General features: G+C 35.7%; 1 protein-coding gene across 5 annotated transcripts in view; it reads left to right on the forward strand.

Annotated features, from left to right (window-relative positions):
* The window catches only part of LOC125235312 (disheveled-associated activator of morphogenesis 1-A), a 224,622-nt gene that overhangs the window by 109,394 nt on the left and 96,820 nt on the right, over positions 1–18,408 (forward strand). The window lies entirely within an intron of this gene.

Below are 18,408 nucleotides of genomic sequence, written 5' to 3' on the forward strand. Positions count from 1 at the left end.
ACAAATGCTACTAATTGTTTAACTGAGCGAAGGCTAACAACCAAAGCCGAGGTTACAGGACGAGTTGAAACAAATGCTAGTAGATAATAAGATACCGAAGCGATTAAATAAGGAAATTATACGGCATTGACCTTTTCTTTCAAATTCGAAATTGCTTTTGTGGTGACGGGTAAACAATTTCATCACCCCTTTTCTTCCCTTGGGTGTTGTAGAAGACGACTGTAGATTCATGGTATTGGGAAGTTGTGGAGTGAGCGATGGCCTAGCAACCTATCATTGCAATATCACAATGTTATCTTTCAACCTCTTGATTGCTATGAGTGGAGCTTGAGCAGTTTTGAATAGTCATGTACTTTGTCTACCCCCTTTGGATATACAGGCGTGAGTTGGACTACAAAATTCTACGCTCTAAAGCCTCCGCTACACATAAAGCGTTTTGATAGCGTAGCGTTAGCGGAGCGCAATGATAGCGGTGCGCCGGCGGAACGCTGGCGTTCTGCTCGCAATCCGCGCGCATTCCGCTCGCAATCCGCGTTAGTTCCCGCCGGCGTCCGCTGGGCGCAACGCCAGCGTTCGTCCGGCGCACTGCTATCGTTGCGCTTCGCTGACGCTCCGCTACCGCTCCGCCTACGCTATCAAAACGCGCATGTGTGGCCGAGCTTTAACTAAAGTGCGTTCAAAGATTAGTGAAAGTGCTTTGCGCCCTAGGGTAGAACAAAATCTGAAATTGGCGTTGACACTTGGGCCCTAAACATAGGGCAAAGAACTTTTTATTATTACGCGGTCATTCCTCCCATTTCAGACATGTTGCAGATGTTTAGATTAGTTCACATTCTGCAGACGGTTGTTTCACAATGTTTGTTTAAAATTGTATTTTAAAAACCGTGAATAAATTTATAATGGCAAAATCGTCGATTACTAATTAAGCAACGGTAGCTAAAACTCTAAATACTGTTGCTAGATCAATTATTAACAATGGATAAACAAATACGCAATGTTATTTGTGTTTGTGAGACAATGCAGAAACAGAAAATAAACTTTGGTAAATTGATCTGCAAGATGTATAATTTGAAACTGCTCTAGTACCAGCAATTAAGGGGTTGAAAGAAAACGAAATAGTGATATTGCAGTAATAGCTTGTTAGCTCATCGCCCATACGACAATGGAACCCATGACACCCATGTATCACATACTTGGCACAGTCGGCACCAAAGGGAGCAAAAGATGGTAGTGTATTTCTTAACCCGTCACCGGTCACCAGTCACCACACGGGCAAAATGCAAGCTGCGAGATAAGTACTTATAGGTTGCTGTGCTAATCATAGTTTAATATTGACAGATTAACAACCGTGACGATCTCAAGGCTCCAACGATGGTACATTAAATAATTAACTGTCGATTAAATCTTCGGCATCAAGGTGAAATTGTAAAGAGTAATCGATAGGAACATTGAACTGTTTAAAGATGTCAATAGCAGTGTAATTACGGACATGAAGTGAATACATTTTACATTTAACTTTTTGAAAAATTGGGACATCAATGCAATGTTTTACAACTTGTACAAGGCTTTGAATTGAAACTATCGTGATTATTGTGAAAAAAGAAAGCGTTCTCAACTGTATGACCTATTTACGGAATGTGCTTCGTAATTCTTTCTCTCAGTTATCTTTACATACTCGTCATCTAGAATCTTGTTCCAACTTCCAACTCTCATTCTCGATGACAGTTCACTTTCCACTTGAATGTAAACTAGTAGTTATTAATCCGCACCGGCGATATCTTCGTGTGAATGTAAGGCCATTAACACCGTCATCATTCATGATCAGCTGTGTTTCGGAATAATTCTGAGTTTCTACAAATTTTCAATCGTCGTGTGCGGAGCTGTGTACAATTTCAGATGTAATTTTCATTTGCATAAGAAAATTTACACATTAAGACTAAGTACCTAAGTATAAAAATGTACTGTACCAAGGCTACTGGTGTCATTTGTTCGCTGTATCACAACAATCGCTATGGGAAGTTGTGGGAGGCAGTCGCCAGCATTTCAGTCACTGGTTACATTGATCATATGCTTCGCGATTTCTGTATAAAGAAATATGCGTGCTGGGACCGGGTCTCCCTCGGAATCCCTAATAACGTTTGTTCGAAAATCACTTGGCCTAACTCATTTGGCCGAATTATGAAATGCCTAACGCTCTTTTGGCCTAACGATCATTTGGCATAATTTAAATTTTGCCCCAAAAATGACATTACCCAGAACCGATTCGCTGTTAGAAAGGTAGGTTAGAACCGTAACCTCACACAAATCCGAATCGCTTCTAAAAAAGTGGGTTTAACGGCGTTAGGCGAAACAATATTAGGACATTTAAATTAGGCCAAATGATCATTATGCCAAAAAATATAAGGCAATGTAAAAATAGTTCAAAAAACTTTAGGGATTCCGATATAGATCCGCTGGGAACCCATGGGCGTAGATGTTCAACGTCGTCTTCTGATTAATCATGTATTTTTAATGACTGTATTAAATTTAATTGACCTTTGATTATATCTCCCGTCTTCCTTTCACTGGTTACTATTTATTTAGTTTGCAATTTTGGCTCTTAGCGGTTCTTGCTTAACACAATTAATTGTAATTGTTACTGTAGGCGTTCCGTCAAATCTAAAGTACAAACAATATCAAGTCTCATTCTCTTGTTGTAAGGTTTTAAGTTGCATAAATATTAGTAACAGTGTTTTGATGTGTGTGGCCGGATCAGGTGCTCGATCAAGTCCAATAGCTTTAGGCTTTGTCCAAAATGGTTTTGCATTTCTAATTTAATTACGTAAAATGCTAGCGGCTTTTCTGAATAGACCGCTTATTGGTGATTACATCTTAATGTGTACAAAAAATACATCTTGTTACATTCGCACACATAACATTTGTATCGATTTTTTATGTTATTGTGCCAATTTTAAAGATCATCGGAGGATTACCGAATCAAGTCTTATTTTTGCTACTTGCTAGGCAAGAGTTGGTTGAATTATGGTCGCTTAAGAACAAATAAATTGCTAAGAACAGTAAGCTACATTGGAATCTTTAAATCCGTTTACCAGTTGTATAAGTGTTCCTACTTATATTTATTACTAGCTTTTGCCCGCGGCTTCGCTCACATTAGAAAGAGACAAAAATTAGCCTATGTCACTCTCCATCCCTTCAACTATCTCCACTGAAAAAAATCACGTCAATTCGTCGCTCCGTTTTGCCGTGAAAGACGGTCAAACAAACAGACACACACACTTTCCCATGTATAATATTAGTATAGATAGTGTTACAACTGTATTATACAGTTTCGATAGTTAAGGTTTTTACCTTTATCTTAGGAAGCAATTTGATATTAATCTTACCTATTTAGCCTTGCATACTTCCTTCGTAAATTTTACTTAAACATTTTTAATAAACAAATTAATTTGTGGTTCAAGTTACAATGATTGATCGCGGTCTGTTATGTCATGCTCTACCTTTGCGGTTTTAACATGTTCTGCATTCTTGTCTGATCAGTGTCAGTTGCAACCCTCCCGTTCAAAATGCAACCTTACTTTTATTGTACTACAGTACATGGCTTCTTTTGACATCAGTGTGCATTCTCTCGGAACAGTAACCGCAAATGCTTTGACGTGTACGCGTAGGTAATTATACGGTGTTTTTATAATTACAGGGTGCATTATATCGTTTGGTGTCTTGTGTTTTAGTGTTTAGAGGTTATCTTGGATTTAGTTTACAAAAAGGATTCTATTTCTATGTTTACTTCTTTTGCTTTTTATTTGTGATTTGTTATCTGTAACTTCACTGTTCATGATTTCACTCTTTAATACATATTTTTTCCACACTCATTAAACGTTACGATATTACCATCGTCGTCTCGTTCTACCGATCTTATTTTCTTTACCGACATGTAACTTTCTTTAATTATGAATTAAGTATTTCACAACTAAATCGAGCTGATCTTATTCTGCATGTTCTGCAATCTACAAAATTGGATAAATCCCTACAGTGCCCCCTAGCCATTTGTCATATTTAGTGCCACTATGCTTACCGTTCGCCATTATGCTGATTGATGTTTACCGTACAAGCTTACATAACCCGCAGTCATTTCCAGTGCCATCTACAATAGGCAAGAATTACGCTTAATGACACGCGGAGTCGTGCGGCGAATACTCTCGTTTGTTGCGTGTTCTTATGTTCTTACACAGATTCTGAACATCGCTCTTATAATCTGAACCGTTTAGTCTTCTTTAGTGTGGTTGTATACTTAGTCTTGAGCCTTTAAATCTTCTTTAGTTTGGTTGTGTAGTTCAACAATAGATCTGTTACATGGCTTCCGAATGGGGGTTGTGATTGCATTTACACAGCTGCCGAAATTAGATTTATGAGGATGAGGTGCAGAGAGATGTGTCGTTTCTGTTCTTGTATCGTTGTCTAGAAAGGTTATTGACCTTTTTTGTTTAAGATCAGTACAGAACAACATTAGTTCGAAAAACAAACGTAAACTAAAATAATTGTTTCGCGCTAAAACGATTAACAGTGTTATTCTGCCATTGAAATATGTAGAATGTCTTCCGTTGTTTTTAATTATTGTTGAATATGTAGGTATGTGTTTCAAGGAATGATAGATATGAATATAAATGTGTATGATATGAACATGAAGCACCTAAGAGTGCCAAGATTTGATTAATTTTAATATAGAAACTCTGAAGGAATTTAATTGTACGTTTGCGCCTGGTGGGGGTTTATCATTTCAGCTGCGAGTCGATTTATCAATCAATAATAAATAATGAATAAATATTATGGGACATTCTTACACAGATTGACTGAGTCCCACGGTAAGCACAAGAAGGCTTGTGTTGCAGGTAACTGAGACAACGATATATATAATATACAAATTCTTATATATATAGAAAACATCCATGACTCAGGAACATCTGTGATCATCACACAAATAAATGTCCTTACCGCGGGATTCGAACCCGGGACCGGGGCATAACAGGCAGGGTCACTACGCGCTAGGCTAGACCGGAAAAACCAATACCAATAACTACCAATTTATACGATCAATATCTACCAATTTTATTAGTAAAATGACAGATCGCCTGAACCGCCTACGCCTTACAGATTTAGGACACTCGAACCATTGAGGAATTCTTTACTAGAAAATAATGTATCATTGCAGGATTACTGGGCGTGACTGGAAACCATAAAGCACTTAATATCTAGGTTTCCGAGCCAATTGCGAGACGCCGTTTTACCGTCACTGGTTATGAAGTCCGTGATCGGATGATAGCAGCAGCTGTGGGATGGCTCGTTAGTTCCAGAGCACGACTGTTTTCATTATCTTGCGATAATTCAATTTGAAGCTTAGTCGGAAATATGTCAAGACATGTCTGTAAGGCATTAAAAAGAACATATTTATTCTCAAAATGTTTTACCACTACCAGCTTCATGTGCTAGGCGGCCTACTGCTTCCGTGTCCACTTCTTCCTAGAAAAGGGATTCCCGCTTTGGAACGGGAATGAGTATACACGGATTATGAGCATTTAAAGCCAATTGAAAGAGTTTTAGTAACGGCTTTGGTGAGCAACACCTTACGAAAGACCAAAACCCTCGAACGAGATACCGGGCTGATTGCTGACCATTAAATCTGGCACCAGAATTTATAAGATATTGGTTTCTAATATGATGTTTTTATCAATATAACAAATGCATTAGATGTTAACATTATGGCGACGAAGTGATTTCCAAAATTGTTTAACCCCTGACTCCTCAAAGTTGTTTACCAATTTTTGACAGATACGAAGACAAAATAAACAATGGCGTTTCCACTAAAATGAGTCACCTCGTCGAAGTTATTATTTAACCGTCATATTATCAATAAAGACAATGCATTAAAGAAAATTGATACGCCTCATGAAGCAAATCGTGAATAAAATGGAGTCACCGACAGTCAGTGATTTATAAACATAAACAGTGATAAAGATCTGAAAGTACAATTTTAGTGTTGGTTTGCTTTTCCGCCAATGTAATAGTCAATTAGTGTCAACTCGTTTTACTATTTGCATATTTTGCATGCAATTGTTGTTAGACCTTTCTATAGTAAAATTGTCGTTTAATTTGAGCGGAATAGCGAAAACATTGAAATGATGAATAAAATCGCTTACTGATGCAACGATTTCGATTGGATGCTGAACAGAAAAGGCTAATCTAGGAAAAGTTATGATATATTTTGAAAAGAAAGCAAATTCTAAATGCAAAATCAATAATTATGAAGCAAAAATATATGCTGTGGTGATACTGGGGACCCTAAATGAATATGTCAAGGGCAGGGAATAGTGACAACGGGTCTCGGAAGTTAAAATTACCAAAAAAAAATGAGTTGTTCAATGTTCATATACACTTGAAAATACTAAAAACTTGAGCACAAATTAACGTCTACCGCATTGAGCTAAAATTAGACCTCTTATTAAATAAGATTTTCGCTATTACAGTAGGTATATCTTCATTCGTAAAATGCATTAGATGTACAAGGCAGGCACATTACATATTGACACGGTACGGTTAACTAACATAGTCTTATTGCTAAGGTATAAAGTGTACAATTATGTGTTATATGGTAACTGGTAGGCGTTTTAAAGAATGCCCCAATTAGCCAGTTACGTTAACCTTCGTCATGGATAGTTTTTTTTTTTTTTTTTTTTATTATTATAAATGGGCTTACTCTTGACCACAGACTAGCCAAAGGCAAAGACGTGGCCTACGATGGAGTGAGCTCGCCCAGAAGATGCCTGTTCACTCTTGATTTGAAGGTTGCCGGGTTATATGAGCTATATTATTGTAATATTTCCACTTAGGTGCTTCGAGTTTTGGTTATACCACAGAATATATAATAGTACAAGTACAGAAGGCTCACTCCTTTGATGTTCACACAACGCCGCCATTCTAAATTCTTACCTACATTAACAAACGGACCGCACGCGTGCAGACGACATTGAATTCTATTGCGCCGCGCGAAGGTCGTCGCCAGTGAATGGGCCGCGAACTCGCGGCCGCCGGCATGTACTTGTAGCGCGGTGAAAGGATCGCGGAGTGAGCCGCCCCTGGTTATACGGGCTGTGTTTAAAAGTTTACGATGATAGTAATGTTAGGACAACATATTATTATCGTTGAATGAAATGTCAGCGAATTTTGGCCGCTGCAAAGAAATTTGTTTTAATCTTGAAAGCTTTTCTTGCTTTTTTGTGTAGCCAATTATCCTTAATAAGAATTACACGTTTCAATGTTTTCATTGTCGTAAGTCCTGGCGTACTTTTACATGTATCCGAGTTATGAACTCTTATATAAAGAAAATATTTTTTTAAATGACCAACTTCGCCACAGAGGTCTACTGGATGTTATGCGAATTATTCCATGCCTTTCCTCAATTCCAATTAAAGAAAAAAAAAAACCGGCCAAGTGCGAGTCGGACTCGCCCACCGAGGGTTCCGTACAAACTTTCTTTCAAACTACCTAGTAAAAATAATCTGATATTTTCATATAACTCTAAGGACTTGACTAGAAGACAAAAGTATAGGCACTAATGAGTATTATAGTGTATAGCGCCATCTCCCGGTCAATTTGCTAACTAATTTGCGCGACCTGGTTTTTCAGGGATAATTCTTTATAATGTTAACCGATTTAAACAATTTTTACTTTATTGGACAGAAGATGGTTTACGTAACATCTCGTATTAACTTGAAGTACGATATACATCCGCAAGGGTGGGTAAATTGAAAGTAAAAATCTGAAAAGTTTTTTGTGAATTAAAAAAAAGTATTCAAAATACAAACACGATTATATTTTTCCTGTAGCATAAAACCAATGTTTACTAAAATTTTCATAATTTTTCGTTGGTAAACTTCGGAGATAAGGGGGGGGGAACGGTATTTTTTTTTACATTTTCCTTCAAAATTCTTTTTTTTCCACAACAAAAAAATTATAAAAAATAGCTTATTTACGTTCAATTTGAGCTCTTTCCAACGATACCACACTTGACCTAGTAACTTGAAATTTACAGTTTGCCCCCCTTTCATTTTGGCCATTTTCTACAATTAAAATTAATATATTAAAAAAAATTATACTTTCTATTTGTAGAGGATTATAATGTTCACAACTATTCCAAATTTCAAGTTGATAGCATTAGTAGTTCTCGAGATATTTAGGAATGTGACAGACGGACAGACAGACGGACAGAGTCGCACCATAAGGGTTCCTGTTGTACCTTTTTGGTACGGAACCCTAAAAAATGACGTATAATAAGTTTGAGAACAGCCACTATATCCATTGAGAGTAAGATCATACGCAATTTGATAGAGATAGATGAAGTAACACAGCATAATACATCGTTGTGACCTCTGCTACTGTACAGGTGTGTTTTCACATGCTTCGTTAATTTGTATATGTATTGAGGTTTCTCTTACAGTAATAAATCATATATTAGTGTCATTGACCAGTCCATTAGGTAGACCTCGTGGGCATAAAAATACATTTGTGTTTCCATTCATTTTATATGCTGTCAAATAAATAATCTATTGTGTCAATATCATCAATGACAATGACCATAGCATTGTTGATTGTTGAATTTAATAATTATAAATGCGAATTTTAAGTATTTGTTTTATAGTTGAAATTGAGAAACACTGCTTTCAGCCTATAGTGTCAAATTGGATGGTAATTATGATGATATTACATATACACTAGGGTTTATAATTCTCTGGTAACTTAAACGATATCTATACCAAGTTTGTACAAAATCGGATCATTGATTTAACAGTGAATGTGAAGAGTTAGTTTCTTTGGAATATTAATGTCTGAAAAGTGATTTTGCAAATTATAAATGCAGACATCAATCGCAATGAAAAAATCAACAGTGATCGACTCTGGCCAACGTGGGACTCGAACCCACATCCTTGGATTGCCGGTCCAATGCGTTACCAAAAGTGATTTTACTTCATTTTCTTCTTTTAGATAGTTTAAGGGAATATTTGAGTCATCATTCTTATTTCTTGCCCTTATCCCAGTGACTGAGAAGCATATCATCCTCTTCCATACATCTCTATCACCCGTCATCTCAACATTAACTTGCTTTCGTTTCATATCTTGCTCACAATCCTCTTCTTCGGTTTTCCTCTCCCGTTACTTCCTTCCAATCCACATGCTCTTAACTAACCATCAATAGGCTGTGTGCCGACAGTGTTGCCGATGGTGCCTATCTTTCTCGTCACGTGACCTTCACCCCGTCGGATTATATGTCCACTAGCTTTTGCCCGCGGCTTCGCTCGCGTTAGAAAGAGACAAACAGTAGCCTGTGTCACTCTCCATCCTTTCAACTATCTTCACTTATAAAATCACGTCAGTTCGTCGGTCCGTTTTGCCGTGAAAGACGGACTAACAAACCGACACACACTTTCCCATTTATAATATTAGTATGGATACCATGCTAGTCGATACACTCTTACTTATAACATATTTGAGTGAAATGTACCTATTGGTTCTACATTAATAGATACACACGTACCGTATAGTGTTAATAAAGCCGCATAACAACAGCTCATTCCGCAGTGTGGCAACTGCAGTTTTGAAACGGTGCACCGGCTAATGGTGCAAAATTGCAATTACCCAGCTACGCGTTGCGAAGCCCTGTCTCTACTGCACAACAAAACAATTGGACTATTCCGTACAGTTGCCGGATTCATTTTGACTTTTTTTTGTAATGCATGGTTTAGGTATTTATGTCCTGGCAATATGAAATTTGATACAATTATGTTCCAGTAGCTGATAAGGTAAGGTCTTTTTATCCAACACAATTGAAATGATTAGCTAGGAACTTTCGATTTCATCTGCATTGTTCTGGTTTGCGTTGTGTTGTGTTGTGGTGTTTTTGCTGCGTGCTATCGCTTCGTTGAATGCTGCTCCAATACGTTTATCAAACTCACTTTTGTTGCTCTGTCTGGAATTTAGGTGTTTATAAGATAGTACGTTATTACGATGAACGTATAAAGATTGGATGTTAATCTTACTTTATTTATTAGGAGAAGCAACAGATTTAAATGTACACAATTTTCTAAGTAGATTAGATATTAAGTGGCTAATAATTTGCTGCATTATTTTCTCACCTCTTATGTTTCAAATTCAGTTTCAATTTCAAAATTTCTACCAATTCCTTATTTGCATTTATAGAGGTTTTGATGAGCTTTTTTTTTATTTCTACTGTCTTAAAACTTAAAAAAATATTATCGAAGCAAGTGTTTGTTTATATTAAAAACAATGAAATGGATTGCGTTATAACGTGTTTTGCATTTTAAATTCACAATTGCAAGGTAACAATGCCTCCGGATTTTTACGCGAATTTCTTGGAACAACTTGGCAGCAGTCCGATCATTATTTTCATATGCGGAAAGCGTTCAATGTTTCCATAATAGAATATTAAAAAGATATTTGTATGTAGATTTGTTTGCGATATGGCGATCTTCCTTAAAGATATATTTTTGTTATTATATGTATTGAGTGTTTCATGTTCCTTCTCATTCTGTGCAGACTTAGCTACATCGTAAACGTTTGTAGATAGCATGGTTTGGCTATACTATGTTGGCAACGATCTGGATAGCCATGTTCAAGTGTTAAGTACCTAAATATTATAATTTAATACAGCAATTCCCGTCAACTTTGTACAAAAATTAAGGGAAAATTTAAATTTGTTTTTATTAATTCCTATTTTGTTACCAAGATTTTGTTGATTAATTGAGATTATATTAAGTTTTATTTCGTCATTAAGGTTCTCTAGTATCTATATTTTCTTAATTATAACAATTATCCTGTATATATCTTACGAAAGTCGAACTATATTACTAAATATTGGTAACAAAATAGGATCAATTAAAATTTGCTGACGTGGCATTGTACAAAGTTGACGGGAATTGCTGAATAGAGGGTTGACGTTTTAAATAACACACAGTGTGCGCTATCAAAATCACTGGCAACCTAAATTGGTTTGACTATATCGACAATGATTTAAGATTTTATGAGACAGAATGCCAAGGAATATAAGTAATAAAAAAATTATATGACTCTGAAAACTGACTGAAACATAAATAAGAAATGAAAATATACATCACTCTCATTTTGCTTGTTATTTGTATTGCTTATCTCTTAAATCCACTTGCTATTTCTCTGAAGCGATAACACCTAATAAAACACATCATTTACTAGTTTCTTTATCACTTTTTGCACAATTTTGCAAACAAATATTTTCTCACCCATCACGGCGATTACGTGCGCAAAACATCTCATTACACGTGATAATGCATTCCTCAACCCGAACGGTATGTCGCTGAATTCGAATTGTATCGCGTTATCGCAAGAAATTGGGATTTATGGTTTGTCACTTGACGCGGTGACAGGTGTTTGTATACGTGACGAGAAAATGTATCAGTTATACAGATTTTATATATATGTAGATGTGCGTTTTCCTATAAGTAAAAATCCTCAAATAAAATGTTTAAGAAATTAGGGTTTGTAATAAAAAGTCGTGTACCATCAACTCAAGCTTTGCTTAAACCCTTTGAAACGATAAGATCTTACTTATTACCTAATAATACTATTTGAAAAACGTATTATAGATGCCTATTCTTTATCATATGTATACCATTCAATACCAACAGCTGTTGTTTTTTTTTCAATCACACATTACTTATGTTTGTTTAGGTACTTGAAGTCTTAAACGTGAAAGTGATATACAATAATTGAAATGTTTGATTGGGCTTGCACTTAAGGGCGTTCCCTGCGCCAATGACCTTCTATTTAAATCCATTGATATTATGAAGTTTCTAAAGCCTATCGTTTAACAGCATCATCTTTAAACAAAATAGTGTCTCATAATTACTCCACAGCTCATTGTTTCTGTGATATTTGGCATCAAAGTTGAACAATTTTAGGGTCAAAAATGGTTTTTTGGTCATAACTTTTGAATTAAAATCTCTCTTGAATTTTTAAAAAAGTCAAAGGTCGATCCAAACTTGTCGACTTTATGTATGTGACAACCTTCACTAAATTCAAACTTCGATTAAAGTGTTTATTTAGACCATGTTTAAAAAACATCATTAATAAAGAAGTAATAACTTATTTCAAAATAGGGCTCTTACGAATAGAGATAAAAGATTTCAATCTTTTATGGCCGTTGGAGTTATAATTATATATGTGGTGCAAATTTAGGAATTTCAACTCAAAACTTGTCAAAAATCGATGAAAACCGTGTGGAGCCCCTTAAATTTTTAAGCTATATGGGTGCGTACAGTCAAGGCGAATAAAGTAAATTACACACACCCATTTAATGTACCGGAAAACTCAATCTAAGATCAACCGAGCGCGTGCGATCCGATAATTGATAAAATTCCAATCGATATAATTAAAGCTTAGCCACACTTTTTATATAGTCGGTTGCGTGACTATAATATATTGTTAGACTTGTTAGTGTAAATAAATAACTATCCATGTGTAGGTAGTTACGTGTTTGTTCGTGCAACATTCTTGGAACAGTCGCCAGTCACCATCAAATATATCGAAGCGGCCGAGGTGCTTAAAAATGTCTGAACATTTACTCTAACGCCTTGGAATAGGCTACTTGACCCTTTTTTACTATTCAATTAACCGAAATAAAATATTACCATATTTTATTATGACTTAAAAACAAAAAAAATATTTTTAAAGTATACTTTTACGTAATCAGGTGGAAACAACACAGTCATGTTAATCCATAGATTATCTGTGAATCAGGTCATTATATTCGAAAACAACATCTTCTGACTTTTTAAGTATGAAGCCATAAAGTTCAATATGTCAGTGATTGTTTTGACATGAAGTATGGTTCGAACTCGATGACGTCACTAAATCGCTGACAGCGTTTTCGGTGGCCAAAATAAATAAAAAAATGCACACATTTTCCATCGAAAATACGTAGTCATCATACATTTTTAATACCCAAAATATATAAATATTGGTTTTTTATGTCAAATACTACAGAACACATCATTTATTGTACCGAATTCGATATGAGTCTAGTAGCCTAATAGAGGCGTGCCCAGATGTTTCTGAGCACCTTAGTCGCTTAGATATATCTGATGGCGACTAGGAAGACCAATGTAGTGGCAAAAGTTGTACGAAAGTGATATTTATTGATTTAGGAAATGTTTATTAGAATAGAATAGAATAGAAATATTTATTTGCATGAATACGTTACAATAAGATCTTATAAGTAAAATATTTAGTCACAGTATCCCGTCGACATAACATCAACATGCAAATTATTTACAGTTTGTACATGAAGGTACGAGTACTAATTAACTAACTATGAGCATGCAATCATTATACAATTAAAAAAAAAAGTATATATAAAAATGACAGTAAAGTAGAATTAGGATAGTCAATGAATGAAAAGTAATAATTATAAACTAGGGTATTATTCCAGAATTGTCAAAAGCTAAAGCAATAAAATAATTTATGTCAACACCAAATCAGCAATCCTCATTACATTCCAAATAATCCTTAACTGAGTAAAAACAGTGTCCAAGTAGCCACTCAGTCAATTTTATCCTTAACTCATTTCCGTTTAACATTCTTAAATATTTAGGGAGGTTGTTAAAAATTACAATACACATGTTAAATGCATTTCTCTTATATACATCAGAGTTGCATGCTGGTTGGTAAAGAAGATGTTGGTATTGAGCCCGGAGTTGTCTTGTAAACATTACTTCACGCTTTGTAAAATAATCCGGGTGGTTAATTGTAAACAGACTCACTTTCAAAATATACATGCAAGCTAGTGGGAGAATGTGAAACTTTTGGAATAGAGGTTTGCATGGGGCATCAAATTTAGCGCCAGCCAATGCTCGTACACAAGCTTTCTGGAGTATAAAAGCCCTCTGAACTTCCACAGAGTTACCCCACAATAATAGGCCGTAATTCAGAGTAGAGGAAACGTATCCGTGGTAAGCTGTTATTGCGGCTTGTGCGGAAACAGTATGTGTTAGATTTTTGAGGGCAAATACAAATCGCGCTAGTTTAGAGCACACTGCGTCGACATGGTGTTTCCAGTTTAAATTTTCATCAATTGTCAAACCTAAGAATTTAGCACTATGAGATTCTACAATTGGAACATTATTCAGACTAATAGCAAGATTTGCAGTTAAATTTGAATTGTGATGGTGAAATTGTGTAAACAAAGTCTTATTAACATTAATATGGAGGTAATTACACTCTGACCATGAATTAACATCTGCCAATGCTTTATTTATGTCCGCTTCGTAATTATTTATATCACTTCCCTTCACTATTAAAGTAGTGTCGTCTGCAAAAATGACGCATCTTTGCGATGTTGATAGTGGAAGATCATTTATATACAATAAAAATAATAAAGGGCCCAAATTACTCCCTTGTGGTACCCCTGTTCCATTAACCCGATACACAGATCTAAACTTTTTCTTTAGAAGGTTGTTCTCTTCTGTGACCATTCTCGTAATTTCCGTACACTGTGCTCGGTCAGTTAAATAACTTTTCATCCAATCCAAAACATTACCCCTGATACCATGATATTCAAGCTTGTAAAGGAGTTTCGAGTGATTGACGCAGTCAAAGGCTTTGCTCATATCGAGATAAATACATGCTACAGGTAATTTCTCATTAATAGTCTGTGTTATGTCCTTGATAAATTCAAAGCAAGCTAGTTCAGTTGACCGTTCTTTTCGAAATCCAAATTGGTCTGGTGATAGAATTTTATTTAATTCCAAGTATTCAGATAGTCTCACAAACATAGCCTTCTCAATGACCTTTGAGATGACAGGAACCAAAGTAATAGGCCTATAATTATTTGGATCTTTTTTGTCGCCTTTCTTAAAAAGTGGCTTAACAATAGACATCTTTAATTGTTTAGGAAAAATGCCCTGGATAAATGAAAGATTAATTAAGTGCGCCATGGGACGGCATAAATATATAGCATTATTTTTAAGTAAAATTGTTGAAATGTCATCATAGCCACAAGACTTGCTGCTTTTCAATTGCATAATCAGTTTAAATACCTCTTGGTCATCAACAGGCCTCAGAAACATAGAGTTAGCACGATTATTACAGCAATTCATTTTATTATGTTGGCCATTCAAGGAGACATGTTTTTTAATTATATCTATGAAAAAATCATTGAAAATATTACAGATGTCTTGGGGATCATTGAATGTCAAATTATTGTAGGTCAAAGAATTAATATCATTGTCATGGTCACTATACGAACTACTATTATTAATCAAATTCCACGTGGCTTTACACTTATTTTTATTTGATTGTATGTACTGACTATTACGCAACTGCTGTGATTTTTTAATACATTTTTTTAAAATGCGGCTATAGCGTTTCAATTGGATTTTGTTAAGTTTGTGATTTCTGCCTTTGTACCTACACATAATATGTAACTTGCGTTTTACAAAACAGGATTTTTGATCCCTTTAGTAAGCCAGTTTAAATTTCTACGTCGGTTGCTTACTCGTACTTTTATTAATGGGAAGCAGAGATTAAAAAAGAGGCACAGCAAATCATAGAATATTGTAAAAGAGTCCTGCGCATCACTTACACTTAGCACATCCGAGAATGACAAGGCAGCAAGGCACTCTTTAAACTTACATATGTTGTCACTGCTGTAATCTCTTCTGTACTCAAACCAGGTAATAAACGACTTAGCTTTTTTAACACTGAAAGTCAGAAATTGAGCAGTGTCATGGTCAGATAAGTAGAGACTGCGAGTAAACGCTTCTACTTGTTTCATGTTCGTAGCTATCTGATCGAGACATGCATTGAGTCTAGTCGGTGTGTTTATATGCAGTTCAAAACCACCACTTAATAAGATATCCCTAAGATCTTTTGCAAACAATGTGTCCTTTAAGATGTCTATGTTCCAGTCGCCACATAATACTAACTTTTTTTTCTTGTATTTAGTAGTTAATTGAAAAACCAATTTGTTAAGTTTGTGAAAGAATAATCCTATGTTAGCTTTAGTGTTCTCTGGCACTCTGTAAATAACTATAACTATAATGTCCAATCCCAAAATCTCTGTGCCACAACATTCAAAGAAATGGGCCGATGATAATTCAGACACAAATGCGATCGGTTTAACATCCAGTGATTTCCGCACAAAAATAGCCGTTCCACCTCTACCTTTATCTCTACAATAAGATGAAGCCAGCTTGAAGTTGTCGAGTTTCATATTCTTTACACAGTCATTTTTTACAAAAGTCTCACTAAAACACAACACATCGACATCTCCTTCATTGTCAGAGATCTCCTGTAGCATTATTTGTACTAAATCTAGTTTATTCAACAATCCTCCAATGTTTTGGTGCATTATTTTAAATGTGTGTGTTTCCGGGTGATAAGTTGTTTTATTATTCACGAAAAAACTCTGATGATCTATGAGGAGAGCTCTGGCATGCATATGGGCTTGAAGAATGCAATGACCTGATATTATCAGTCTGAATATTATTTATAAGATTTGCAATGTCATGAAAAATCTCTCTCATGCCTCGGCTATTAACCCTACCCGAATTAAACTTGAACATACTATAGTCATAATTAAGATTGCGATTGCTGTCAAGCAGATATGCATATTCGTGTTCGCAGTTGTCGGTATACAGTAAATGGTTAAATGTTTCTAGTCTCATGTTATACATACTGCAATAATGATTTAGTTTATACGTTGGGTAACAAAGAATAACATTTGTATGGTGAAGGCGCTCTAATCTTTTCCGTATGTTAAGTATTAAATCAACATAATTTTTTGTAACTTTAAAATCTTCCTCCCCTATGAAAATTATACAATAATCTTGCTTTGTGTAGTCCACCAGTTTATTCTGTATGTTGTTTAGTAGGTAAGAAGTCCCAGCGCTCGGGTACAAGTAGTGACATAAATCAAAATTTTCACTTAATTTGAATTCAGCGAGTTTAGTTATTCGATTGTATACATTAGTACTTAAAATGCAAATTTTATTTTTCTTTGGAGCTATATCACCTTGATTCGTATCTGTGGCGCCATCTAGTGGAGAACACGTAGAGCTTGCTGCTTTTACCAGTTTCGCCGTTTGCTTCAGACTCTTCGAAGATACGACGTTCCCCGTTTGTGACTTCGGCGATACCTCCGTGGCAGAGGGGATAGGAGCAGTCTTCGTGGTTGGCGTTGGTGATTGCAGTCGATCATCGTTTTTTATATTATCGTCATTCGAGTTTAAGTTGTTATTACTGTAATCATGATCAACATCACTATCATTAAGGGTAAGATTTAGTTTTGATTTTACTAAGCGCTTCTTACGTTTTTTGCTAGACGACGTTTTACCATTAGATTGACAAATGTGAGTCAATTTATTAATTTTATTAGAATATGCGTCGATGGTGGATTTTAAAGATGAATTTTCCAACAAGAGGTTTTCAATTTCCTGTTCAGCGCTTTTTAGTTTTTCTTCTAGTTCTGTCATTTTCATATTCATATTTTTTAGTTTCTCAGAATTACTTTCCAGGACGTCATCGGGACAGCTTTTATTTAGGTTTGCTTGACTATCGGATAAGTTTGCCAAAGAATAAGATGATTGCGGGCTACATAATGTGCTTTCCATGGAAGTATGCGTTTCCTCTTCACTATGGATTGTAGTACTGTCTGAAATGTTTGAGTGACTCAAGATAGGTGAATTATTGATATCGGGTAATATTATCGTAGTGGGTAAAATATTCGCCGTTGTTAAATTGTCCGTAGATGCTAAACTTTCCTCAGTAGGTAACAAATCTGCAATAGGTTGCGTGTCTCCAGTAGATGACATGTTTGAAGTGGAGCGTGTCTCAGCATCCTCGGCATGTGAGGGCGAGGGTCTCGTACAGGCCATCGTCGTTTTTGAGGTACACGGTTTATTTATTTCTGATGAAGTGCTTCCAAGTTTTGGCGCCAGTTTAGTATTATTTCGGGATATACATTTTTTCCTAACTGTAACATTTGATTGTATAGGTGATGCTAAACATGCCTTACATTTCCATTTTTTCTTGAATCTGGGGTCTTTATACGATGAAGCTTTTCTGAGTGTCCTGCGCAATCAAACTCATACCTATTCTGACAAAGTGAGCAAAGCAAAGTGTTTTTTATGTCAACCCACTGTTTACACTTGAAGCATTGCACGCATTCTGCAGCTTTACGACCGCTGTTTGCCAGTTTACTTTTTCCTTGTTCGGACATTTTTTGGACTACAAATAAATAATTTAATCAATAAAAGCAATTAAAGGCAGTAGTGTCATCTAGCGATCTTTGCGTGAACTACGTACTTTCCT

This window comes from Leguminivora glycinivorella, chromosome 17 (assembly GCF_023078275.1).
Source record: "Leguminivora glycinivorella isolate SPB_JAAS2020 chromosome 17, LegGlyc_1.1, whole genome shotgun sequence".
NCBI classification, from domain to species: domain Eukaryota; kingdom Metazoa; phylum Arthropoda; class Insecta; order Lepidoptera; family Tortricidae; genus Leguminivora; species Leguminivora glycinivorella.